This window comes from Anolis sagrei, chromosome X (assembly GCF_037176765.1).
Source record: "Anolis sagrei isolate rAnoSag1 chromosome X, rAnoSag1.mat, whole genome shotgun sequence".
Lineage (NCBI taxonomy): Eukaryota > Metazoa > Chordata > Lepidosauria > Squamata > Dactyloidae > Anolis > Anolis sagrei.
In genome coordinates this window covers 11,879,875-11,892,963 of record NC_090034.1, presented here as the reverse complement: position 1 = coordinate 11,892,963, position 13,089 = coordinate 11,879,875, and the positions used below count along the sequence as shown (strand labels likewise).

The 13,089-nt window shown below is 46.1% G+C and overlaps 1 protein-coding gene across 4 annotated transcripts in view; it reads right to left on the bottom strand.

Moving 5' to 3' along the window:
- Positions 1–13,089, bottom strand: part of LOC132782121 (retinoic acid-induced protein 1) — a 228,786-nt gene that overhangs the window by 86,421 nt on the left and 129,276 nt on the right. Inside the window, exon 1 of one of the 4 annotated variants that reach the window (XM_060786811.2) lies at positions 5,031–5,348. The exons of the other annotated variants lie outside the window; for them this stretch is intronic. The gene's annotated coding sequence lies outside the window, so the exon portion shown is untranslated. Of the gene's footprint in view, positions 1–5,030; positions 5,349–13,089 lie in introns of those variants that run through there. 4 annotated transcript variants of the gene reach the window in all.

The window sequence follows — 13,089 nt, the reverse complement described above, 5'->3', positions numbered from 1 at the left end:
ACAAGGCCCCTTCATTTTCCCCCTCAGCCACTTAAGGTCTTATTTGGAATAAGTCTTATTTTGGGACAGGTCTTATTTTGGGGTTAGGTCTTATTCGGGGGGGGGGGTGTAGGTATTATTTTGGGGCAGGTCTAATTTTAGGGTTAGGTCTTATTTTGGGGGATAGGTCCTATTTTGGGGTAGGTCTTATTTTGGGGATAGGTTTTATTTGGGGGGGGGGTGTAGATATTATTTTGGGGCAGGTCTAATTTTGGGGGTAGGTCTTATTTTGGGGGGGATAGGTCCTATTTTGGGGTAGGTCTTATTTTGGGGGATAGGTTTTATTTGGAGGAGGGTAAGTATTACCTTGAGACAGGTCTAATTTTAGGGGGTAGGTCTTATTCGGGGGTAGGTCTTATTTTGGGGCAGGTTTAATTTTAGGGCAGGTCTAATTTTGGGGGGTAGGTCTTATTTTGGGGGGATAGGTCTTATTTTGGGGATAGGTCTTATTTTGGGGTTAGGTCTTATTTTGGGGGGTACATCTTATTTTGGGGACTGGTAGGTCTTATTTTGAGGTAGATTTTATTTTGGGGTATAGGTCCTATTTTGGGATAGGTCTTATTTTGGGGCAGGTCTTATTTTGGGGGTCGGTCTTATTTTGGAGTGTAGGTCTTATTTCGGGGGTACATCTTATTTTGGAGGGTGGTAGGTTTTATTTTTGGGTTAGGTCTTATTTTGGGGAGTAGTAGGTCTTATTTTGAAGTAGATCTTATTTTGGGGGGTAGGTCTTATTTTGGGGGGGGGGCAGGTCTTATTTTGAGAGTAGGTCTTATTTTCACAGAAACAGGGTATTTATTTAAACATGGGTCTTATGCCCCCCTTTTAAGCTTTCCTTCTCCAGGTTAAGCAAACCCAGTTCCCTATGCCACTCCTCATAGGGATTCATGGTTTCCAGATCTTGGCTGCGCTTTGCTGGACATCTTCCATTTGGCCCATAGTGGCTTGTTGTGGCCAAAACTGGACATTGTCCTTCCCAGTCAGCTCAACGGCTGCAGCTTCTTCGAGCTTGCCTGCTCCTCCTCATTATCAACCTTTGCCCATTCTGATGTAACTTAGTTTGCATCAGTAAAACCAATCTCAAGTGGTCAAAGCCTTGGGACTCTGGATTCCATCTCCGGCCTGAGCTCCCCGCGTCCCTCTCTGGCTCTTCCAGCCTTCCAACTTCCTCCGCCTTGACCTTTTTGGGAGGCAGCCCAACTTGCAGGCACGGTTTCCTGGTCTTCCCCCCTTCGGCTAAACAAATGGGCGCTCGGGGGGCCTCCAGTTTCGAGCTCTGTATACATTCCACCCACCTTGACCCACCCTGGTCGGGTTTCTCTGCAGACAGAAAGCAGCTAAACCAGATCAGCAAGTTGGGGACCGTGTCAATATAATAAAAGTTGGGTTTGGAGGGGGGGAAAAACCCAAAACATCACAGCACTTCAGTAACAGACATTCAGGGATGTGTTAACCTTGCTTCAGAGCGCTCTTCTTTCTTTAGTGGCAATTATTGGGGGCACTGGGTTCGAGTCTCTGCTAAGCCATGGAAAGTCACTTGGGTGAATCATGATGTCTTCGGGTGCGTCTACGTTGTCGAACTAATACAGTTTGATACCACTTTAATTGGCGTAGTTCAATGCTATGGAGTTCCGTGTTTCCGAAATGGTTTTAAAAATCCAAAACAGCACAGAAACGTGCAAGATATCAAAATTGATAATTTCCCATTGCTAGGAGTTCATGGATTAGCAATTTATGCCTTTGGAGGCCAGGAAAAGGGTCTTATAAGGAACTTGGAGGGTCAAAAGGCCACAAACACAGCCTTGGGGGGGGGCACACTTTCCCCTTCCTATAGTATACTATACACATATAGAATCCTAGAGTTGGAAGAGACTCCAAGGGCCATTCAATCCAACCGCATACTGCACAACCAAGGCACAATCAAAGCCCTCCCGACAGATGGCCATCCAGCCTCTGCTTCAAAAGCTCCAGAGAAGAAGACTCCATTGGACTCCAGGACATGATATCTCACTTTCAAACAGCTCTTACCATCAGGAAGTTCCTCCTAAAGGTGGAATCTCATTTTAAATATAGATGTGTGTGTATGTGTGTACACACACACACACACACACATATGCAGAGTCCCCACTGGTGTAGTGGATTAAAAAGCTGAGCTACTGAACTTGCTGACCGAAAGGTTGCCGGTTCGAATCCGGGGAGCGGGATGAGCTCCCAATGTTAGCCCCAGCTTCTGCCAACCTACCAGTTCGAAAACATGCAAATTTGAGTAGATCAATGAGTACTGCTCTGTTGGGAAGGTAATGGCACTCCATGCAGTCATGCCGGCCACATGACCTTAGAGGTGTCTATGGACAATGCCGGTTCTTCAGACGCAACTGGAATTAATGTCAGGGGAAAATCTTTACCTTTACCTACACATACATACATACATATATATACACACATATGCCTATATATACATACATAACACATACATACATACATACACATACATGAAGTATCTCTCGATTCAGGCTGACTTCTGATAGTGGCATCATCTAATTCAGAAGACAGGCTGCGCTTCCTCCATCGGCAGCCCTCCTCCTTGGCAGCGGGCATCCGAGAAAGCTGGAGGCGGCACAAGAAATTTCTCTTTCTCTCTCTTGGCACGCTCCATTGCTTCAAACTGGCATTTAGAGCGTGCGGCAGCTGCTGTCCATCAAGTCAAACAGCCGGACCACCGGGCTCACCGTTGGCAACCGACGGCGGCCAGCAAAGCGCTTCGGACCGCTGCCCGGCCCCACCTGGAAAGGCAAAGCCCCCAATCTGCCACCTCCTGCATCCAACGCAAGCTGGAATGCTTTCCCCGAGGAACAAGGGAAGAATCTGAACATGGCAAGCTGCCTCGCTTGGCATTGATGGATATCCAGAAGGATTTGCACCCAGCCCTGCCTGGAGACCGAAGCAACCAGACCTGGGACGATCTACATGCAAAACCACTTTCCCCCATTGATCAAAGCACCAGTCAATATATCCTTTAGTTCCTTGGAGTAAACACAGAGTACAAATTAGATGGAGGGGGTGGTTGGATAGACAGGTAGAGAGATGGAGAGACAGGTAGAGCTTTTCTTTAGTTCTTTGGGAGGAGAAGATGGTACCAATCAGAAAGACAACAAAAGGAAGACATACGTCTGAAGCATCTCAGCCTCAGAGGAAGGCAAAGGCCAACCCCCACTGACCCAATCTAGCCAGCTTATGGTCCCCGTAAGTCCAAAACAGCTTGAAGATACAACAAGCAAACATGGTTTAGCGTTGCATGGGATTTCAGGCTACCCTTTAAGGTTTCGCTTCTGATATTTCGAGCTGGGCTCTGAAATTTCAGGGCAGGCTCTACGATTTCGGTCTAAATGCTGAGAATTCGGTCGAAGTCTCTGAATCTCTACATTTGTAGCCCAGCCTCTGAGATTTCAGTTATGGTTCTAAGATTTCAATCCAAGCTCCGAGATATTGGACTTGATGACCCTAACATTTTGGCCCAGGCTCCGAGTTTTCGGTCCTATCTCTGAGATTTGGGGCCAGTCCCTATGACCTGTCAATCTCAGCACAGGTCAAGGAAGACAAAGGTTCCCCCAATGGTCAGCAAGGTCGGTTGACCCTCAACCCAAGCAATCTGCAAGATTTTGGTCTCAACGAACCTGACATTTTGGGCCAAGCTCCAAAATGCCAGTGTGGGATGTGAGTTTTCTGTCCAATCTCTGATATTTGGAGCCAGCTCTGAGATTTCAGGCCAGTCCCTATGACCTGTCAATCTCAGCACAGGTCAAGAAAGACAAAGGCTCCCCCACTGGTCAGCAAGGCTGGTTGACTCTCAACTCAAGCAACTCGCAAGATTTTGGACTTGATGACCCTGGCTCTGAAATGTTAGTTCGGGCTCTGAGTTTTCAGTCCAATTTGTGAGATTTGGGGCCAGGCTCTGAGATTTCAGGCCAGTCCCTATGACCTGTCAACTTTAGCACAGGTCAAGAAAGACAAAGGCTCCCACATTGGTCAGCAAGGCTGGTTGACCCTCAACCCAAACAACCTGCAAGATTTCGACTTGGCAACCCTGACATTTTGGCCCGGGCTCCAAAATGTCGGTCCAGGATCTGAGTTTTCAGTCCAATCTGTGAGATTTGGGGCCAGGCTCTGAGATTTCAGGTCAGTCTCTATGACCTGTCAATCTCAGTGCAGGTCAAGAAAGACTAAGGCTCCCCTAACAGTCAGCAAGGCTAGTTGACCCTCAACCCAAGCAGCTTGCAAGATTTTGGACTTGATGACCCTGGCTCTGAAATGTTGGTTCGGGTTCTGAGTTTTCGGTCCAATCTCTGAGATTTCAGGTCAGTCCCTATGACCTGTAAATCTCAGTGCAGGTCAAGAAAGACAAAGGCTCCCCCACTGGTCAGCAAGGCCAGTTGACCCTCAACCCAAGCAACTTGCAAGATTTTGGACTTGACGACCATGACATTTTGGCCCGGGCTCTGAAATGTCAGTGTGGGCTCTGAGTTTTCAGTCCAATCTCAGATCTGGGGACAGGCTCTGAGATTTCAGGCCTGTCCCCATGACCTGTCAATCCCAGCATAGGTCAAGAAAGACTAAGGCTCCCCTATCAGTCAGCAAGGCTAGTTGACCCTCAACCCAAGCAACCTGCAAGATTTCAGACTTGACAACCATGACATTTTGGCTCCAAAATGTCAGTGCAGGCTCTGAGTTTTCAGTCCATTCTCTGAGATTTGTGGCCAGGCTCTGAGATTTCTGGCAAGTTCCCTATGACCTGTCAACCCCAGTGCACGTCAAGAAAGACAAAGGCTCCTCCATCGGTCAGCAAGACCGGTTGACCCTCAACCTAAGCAACCTGCAATCAAGGGAACCAGACATGGAGAGACCTCGAGGCCTCTTTGCTGCTTCCCTCTCTGCCATTGCCGTTTTGCGGCAGCCACAAACGAAGGAGCGAATGAACGAACGTGGCAGGCACATACCTCTGCGTGTTTGCTCTTCTGTTGCTGGGCTGCGATTGATTAAAGGATCAGGGGCTTCTGCGGATGGAGGCAGAGGCGGAATGGGCTCCCTTTAGACATGCTGCCGTGCCGCGGCTTTGGCGGCTGCCGTTGCCTGTCAGTCCGCTTTTAATCAAGGCTCTCGCTTCTCTCTCTGCAAAGTCCCTTTCCGGAGGGATAGAGGGGGAGAACATTAGGAAGGTGGGCTGGACCAGTGGGGTGGGGTGCAATGTTGGATGGGGTGGAGAGAGGGAAGAAGTGCGCTCAGTTGCCAGAGGCCCTCCTCCTCCTCCTCTTTCTCTGCCACCGCCTCCACCGCCATCCAGCTTGCCTTTGTTTATCAAGAGGACTAGGTCTTGTTTTGAAAGGGGGGCCCTGCAAGGAGGGATGGCGAGGTGCGGCTGGAGGTACTCTGGTCATTGCTGAGGATGGGGAGATGGGGGGAGATTCTGCAGAGTGCTATTATTCTACATCTTTATCAATGAGTTGGATGATGGGATAGAGGACCTTGGAGTCTTAGTAAACAACATGTTGGACATGAGCCAAGAGTGTGATGCAGCAGCTCAAAAAGCCAATGGGATTCTGGGCTGCATCAAAAGAAGTCTGGTGTCCAGAGCAAGGGAAGTCGTGGTGCCTCTCCATTCTGCTTTGGTCAGAGCTCTTTACCTGGAAAAATAGCCCTGTGTCCAATTCTAGGCCCACAATTCAAGAGGGATGTTGATGCTAAGCTGGAAGGTGTCCAGAGGAGGGCAAGTAAAAGGATCAACAAAGGGTTGGAGACCATCATTCCCGTTGAGGAGCATCTGAAAGAGCTGGATCTGTTTAGTCTCAGAAAAGAAGGTTGAGAGGAAACATGAGAGCCATGTATAAATATCTGAAAGGATAGCCTTGTTTTCTGTTGTCCTGGAGACTAGGACTCAATTGAGCCATAAGTTCAAATGACAGGAAATGAGATTCCACCTGGACATTAGGAAGAACTTCCTAACAATAAGAGCTGGGGGGGGGGGGTCACGTGGAGGAGTCAGAGGGTTCACTGAAGACCATCAGAAAACACTTCATTTTCTGTTGGTCATGGGGGTTCTGTGTGGGAAGTTTGGCCCAATTCTATGGTTGGTGGGGATCAGAATGCTCTTTCTTTGTAGGTGAACTATAAATCCCAGCAACTACAACTCCCACATGTCAAGTCTATTTTTCCCAAACTCCACCAGTGTTCATATTTGAGCATATTGAAGATTCTTGCCAAGTTTGGTCCCGATCCATCATTGTTTGAGTCCACAGTGCTCTCTGGATGTAGGTGAACTACAACTCCAAAACTCAAGGTCAATGTCCACCAAACCCTTCCAGTATTTTCTATTGGTCATGGGAGTTCTGTGTGCCAAGTTTGGTTCAATTTTATCATGGGTGTAGTTCATAATACTTTTAGATTCTAGGTGAACTATAAATCCCAGCAACTACAACTCCCAAATGACAAAATTAACCCACCCCCAAACCCCACCAGTGTTCAAATTTGGGCATATCAGGTATTAGTGCCAAATTTGGTCCAGTGAATGAAAATACATTCTGTGTATCAGAAATTTACATTACAAATCATGACAGTAGCAAAACTACAGGTATAAAGTAGCAATGAAAATAATGTTATGGTTGGAGGTCACCACAACATGAGGAACTATATTAAGGTATCACAGCATTAGGAAGGTTGAGAAACACCAGTTCAGTGGAAGCTCCTTCTTTGGAGACTTTTGAAAAGGTGCTGGATGCCCATCCGTCAGGGGTCCTTTGTTGGTGCTCTTCCTCATGGCACAAGGGGGTTGGACTAGATGGAGCCTGAAGTTTCTAACAACTCTATGATTTTATGATTCTATGGTTCTAGAACATGCTGATCAAGGCATGCAGGTGACACCAAATTGGGAGGAAGAGCTAATTCCCCTGAAAATAGGATCAGAAGTCAAAAGAGCTGAGACAAAAATCACAAAGTGAATTTCAACATGTAGAAATGTAAGGTGATCCATTTAGGCCAGTGGTTCCCAACCTTTGGTCCTTTAGATGTTTTGGACTTCAACTCCCAGAAATCCCAGCCATTTTACCAGCTGTTAGGAATTGTGGGAGCTGAAGGACCAAAGTTTGGGAACTGCTGATTTAGGCAATAAAGACAATGAAACACACAGAAATGGGATAGGCGACACCCAGCTTGAAAACAATCCATGTGAAAGAGATCTACAAGTCTTAGTAGGACACAAACGGAAGAGTGTGATACAGCAGCTAAAAAGGTCAATGTGATTCTAGTCTGCATCAAAAGGCGTATACAAGCAGTCCCCAAGCAACAAACATCCGGCTGACAAACGACTCCTAATTAAGAACAGGCCTGAGACCATAGGAAGTGAGAGACATTTTGGAAGGGAAATCCATTCCTGGAAGAGTTATCATCATAGAGAAAAGGTGTCTCCACTTAAGCTTTATCCACAATCCTTGTTTCTACAACAAGCCATCTAATCTTCAGAGACAGAAAATGAGGTGAAATCTTCAGAACTTGGGCACAGGCAGCAAAACAAGCACAACAGGGGTGTTAATGTTCTCCATGTTCCCTATGTTCTCCCTATGTTCTTCCAAGCCTATGTTCTCCCAAGCTTATGTTCTCCCAAGCCTATGTCCTCCCTATGTTCTCCAAAGCATATGTTCTCCCTATGTTCTCCAAAACCTATGTTCTCCCTATGTTCTCCAAGGCCTATGTTCTCCCTATGTTCTCCAAAGCCTATGTTCTCCCTATGTTCTCCAAAGCCTATGTTCTCCAAAGCCTATGTTCTCCAAGGCCTATGTTCTCCCTATGCTCTCCAAAGCCTATGTTCTTCAAAGCCCATGTTCTCCAAAGCCTATGTTCTCCAAAGCCTATGTTCTCCCTATGTTCTCCAAAGCTTATGTTCTTCCTATGTTCTGCCTATGTTCTCCAAAGCCATAATATATACATTTTTGGCTGGAGTAACACTTAAACCAGTGGTTCCCAACTTGTGAGTCCCCAGGTGTTTTGGCCTACAACTCCCAGAAATTCCAGCCAGGTTACCAGCTGTTAGGATTTCTGAGAGTTGAAGGACAAAATATCTGGGGACCCACAAGTTGAGAACCACTGACTTAAACAATGCATCTGTTCTGACTTACATACAAATTCAGCTTAAGAACAAACCTACAGAACCTCTCTTGTTCATAATTTAGGGTCTGCCTGTAGTGTCTGGATCAAAGAAAGTTATAGTCCCCTCTCTTCTGCTTTGGTCAGAGCTCACCTGGAACAACTCTGTGTCCAGTTCTGGGCAACAACATTCAAGGAGTAAATGGACAAACTGGAAAGTGTCTAGAGAAGGGCAGCCAAAGTGGTCCAAGAAATTGTGAATCCATCTGAGGAGCAGCATAGGGAGCTGGGTATGTTCAGCTTGGAGAAGAGAAGGCTGAGAGGAGACAGGATAGCCATATTTGAATAATGGAAAGAAGGTCCCATTGAGGAGTGGGGGGGGGGGGGTCACACTTGTGCTCTGCTGCTTTGGAGACTAGGACACAATGGGGCAATTAATTCATGTGGCAGGGAAAAAAAGATTCCACCTAAACACTAGGAAGAACTTCCTGATGATGGCAGCTGCTCGACAGTGGAATATGCTGTTGCCTGGAGTCTGGTGGAAATTCCTACTCTGGAGGGTTTTGAGCAGAGGATGGATGACTATTTGTTGGATGCCTTGATTGCGGCTTCCTATTTAGAAGAAGGAGTTAGACGGGATGGGCCTTAGGGTCTCTTCCAACTCTAGGACTCTATGATTCTATTTCAATGAGCTTCAACTTCCCAACACGGACAACTAAACCCCACAGCTGGTGGCAATCATGTCCAGGGACACACATTGGGGTGGAGCCTCAGATGTCGAAATAATGATGGAAAGACAGAGAGGATGCTCAGCTGGGCAAAAGTATGTACGGATGTCTGATCCAAGAGATGGGGCCTCTTCCAACTCTATGATTCTATGATGCATCCATTCCATCCATCCAGGATGGTTGGACTGAATGGTCCTTGGGGTGTCTTCCAATTCTGTCTGTCTGTCTGTCTGTCCGTCCATACATCCATCCATCTATCTATCTTGGAAAGTTGGGCTGGATGACCATTGTGGTCTCTTCTAATTCTATGATTCTACGATTCTATCAATCTATTAATTATTTATCTTGGAAAGTTGGATCAGGTGGCTGTTGTGGTCTCTTCCAACTCTACAAATCTATCTATCTATCTATCTATCTATCTATCTATCTATCTATCTATCTATCTATCTATCTCCATCTATCTTGGAAAGTTGGACTGGAGGGCTCTTGGGTTCTCTTCCAATTCTAGCTTCTATCTGTCTGTCAGACCAGATGGCCCTTGCACTCTATCCTAATTCTATGATTCTATCTATCTATCTATTATCTATCTAGGAAAGTCAGATCAGATGGCCCCTGTGGTCTCTTCCAACTCTACGATTCTACCTACCTACCTACCTACATATCTATCTAGGAAAGTCAGATCAGATGGTCCTTGTGGTCTCTTCTAACCCTACAATTCTATCTATCTATCTATCTATCTATCTATCTATCTAGGAAAGTCGGATCAGATGGCCCTTATGGTCTCTTCCAACTCTACGATTCTACCTACCTATCTACATATCTATCTAGGAAAGTCAGATTAGATGGCCTTTGTGGTCTCTTCTAACCCTACAATTCTATCTATCTATCTATCTATCTATCTATCTATCTATCTATCTAGGGAAGTCGGATCAGATGGCCCTTGTGGTCTCTTCCAACTCTACGATTCTACCTACCTACCTACATATCTATCTAGGAAAGTCAGATTAGGTGGCCCTTGTGGTCTCTTCTAACCCTACAATTCTATCTATCTATCTATCTATCTATCTATCTATCTATCTACCTACCTACCTACCTACCTACATATCTAGGAAAGTCAGATCAGATGGCCCTTGTGGGGTCTTCCAATTCTACGATTCCATCCATCCATCCATCTATCTATCTATCTATCTATCTGTCTGTCTAAGGAAGTTCAATCAGATATTCCTTGTGGTCTCTTCCAACTTTACGATTCTATCTATCTATCTATCTATCTATCTATCTTGGAAAGTTGAACTGGATGGCTCTTGTGGTCTCTTCCAACGAGTTCTTTTATTCCTTCACCCACTGCAATATACAAATTCTCCCTGACCAACCCGTCCTGCCCCCCACCCCCACCCCAGGCCAGGACCCATGGGCCAACGCATCCATCACATCTGCTCAGGGCGGCTCATTCGACAGCCAGCCGTGCTGCTGCCGCAGCTGCCTTCTGCCAGAGCGGCTTCCTGCCCGCTTGCCTGCCTGGCCGCCCCTCCCTTGTCATCTGCTGCAAACCACGCAGCCGCCTGACCCCCTGGGGAGACGTCAGGGAGGCCAGGTAGAGCGGATGAGCAAGGCCCAGGAGGGGAGCTTGTTGCCGGCTTCCGCCTCTTGGCGGGAAGGAAGGTGTCAGGAGCCATGATGTGCTCACTAAGGGGTCGCTGGGGTTGGCATGCCCTCCCCTCCCATTACACAAGCTGCTGTTTACCTGCCAGAGCTGGGAAGTTCACATTGTCTCCATGCACCACACCATCATTGTAGAAGGGCTTTTCCCTCTCTCCTGATACTAGTTTGCTTTGCTCACTGCACTTCTCTCAGGTTGAGGAATGAATCTCTTCCTCAACCTAAGGCTAGGAGGGCCAAATCCATCTCCTTATGGATGAGAACCTCTTCTTACAGCCTGTGTCACGGAATCAAAGAGATGGAAGGGAACCCAAGTGCCATCCAGTCCAACCTCCTCACAGATGGCCACGCAGCTTCTGCTTTCAAAACCCTCCCATGAAGGAGACTCCATCTCAATCCAAGGCAGTACATCTCACTGTACATCCAGAAGTTCAGGTGGAATCTCTGGTGGGATCCAAGGCTTCCTAATGCACTGGGCCGGGTTCTCAGGAGCCATTGCAGTGGAGAGCCCATCCTTGCGCGGCAGAGGCGGTCTCTCCGCCAGTCATCCGCTTAATTTTGCAAATTAGTTCGTGCCGGCAGAGAAAAGCTAATTCCGTCTAGTGTGCCATTGGTAGAAAGCAGGCAAGGAAGGAAGCTGAGGATGAAAAGAGAGACAGACAGCGGACAGCAACACTGAGGCCACAGTATCATCTATCCATCCATTTGCGTATCTAACTATCTATCATTGGGTTGTTGTAGGTTTTTCAGGCTGTATGGCCATGTTCTAGAAGCATTCTCTCCTGACGTTTCACCTGCATCTATCGCAGGTATCCTTAGAGGTTGTGAGGATGCATGCCATATATGAAAGCGAAACGTCAGGAGAGAATGCTTCTAGAACATGGCCATACAGCTTGAAAAACCTACAACAACCCAGTGATTCCAGCCATGAAGGTCCTCACAACCTCTGACGATGCCTGCCATAAATGCAGGTGAAACGTCAGGAGAAAATGCTTCTAGAACATGGCCATACAGCCTGAAAAACCTACAACAACCCAGTGATTCCAGCCATGAAAGTCCTCACAACTTCTGACGATGCCTGCCATAGATGCAGGTGAAACGTCAGGAGAAAATGCTTCTAGAACATGGCCATACAGCCCAAAAAACCTACAGCAACCCAGTGATTCCAGCCATGAAAGTCCTCACAACCTCTGACGATGCCTGCCATAGATGCAGGTGAAACGTCAGGAGAGAATGCTTCTAGAACATGGCCATACAGCCTGAAAAACCTACAACAACCCAGTGATTCCAGCCATGAAAGTCCTCACAACTTCTGACGATGCCTGCCATAGATGCAGGTGAAACGTCAGGAGAGAATGCTTCTAGAACATGGCCATACAGCCCAAAAAACCTACAGCAACCCAGTGATTCCAGCCGCTTTTTTTGTCGTGTCAGGAGCAACTTGAGAAACTGCAAGTCGCTTCTGGTGTGAGAGAATCGGCTGTCTGCAAGGACGTTGCCCAGGGGACGCCCGGATGACAATACATCATCTATCATTGATTACTATTGTTAGATATTAGGGCTGGAGAAAGGGCAACTCCGAAAGGAACTTCTCCAATATTATGATTGGAGAAAGACGCATATCAATTGTTGCTGCTGTTATCCACGAATGAAGAGAGAGGCAGCCATAGTATTATCTATCAATAATGATGTTGTTGTTGTTGACTAGGAATGGAGAAAAAGGCATCTCCAAAAGGATCGTCTGCATCTATTGTTATCCATGGATGAAAAAAACAGACAATCCCATCCATCCATCTTTCTATCTATTATTGATTATTGATTAACATTATTAGATATTATTATGATTGGAGAAAGAGACATATCAATTGATGGTTCTGTTATCTGTGAATGAAGAGAGAAACAGCGATAGCATTATCTATCAATAATGCTGTTGTTGTTGTTGATGACTGGGAATGGAGAAAGAGGCATCTCCAAAAGGACTGTCTGCATCTATCGTTACCGCTGTTATCCATGGATGAAAAGACAGATAATCCCATCCATTTCTCTATCCATTATTGATCATTGATTAATATTATTAGATATTATTATGATTGGAGAAAGAGGCATATCAATCAATGGTTATGTTATCTGCGAATGAAGAGAGAGAGAGCGATAGTATTATCTATCAATAATACTGTTGTTGTTGCTGTTGTTGTTGTTGTTGTTGTTGACTGGGAATGGAGAAAGAAGCATCTCCAAAAGGATCGTCTGCATCTATTGTTACTGCTGTTATCTATGGATGAAAAGACACACAATCCCATCCATCTTTATATCTATTATTGATTATTGATTAATATTAGTAGATATTATGATTGGAGAAAGAGGCATATCAATTGATGGTGATGTTATCTGTAATGAAGAGAGAGACAGCCATTATCTAGCAATAATACTGTTGTTGTTGTTGTTTTGTTGTTGTTGTTGTTGACATGGGAATGGAGAAAGAGGCATCTCCAAAAGGATCATCTACATCTATCGTTACTGCAGTTATCCATGGATG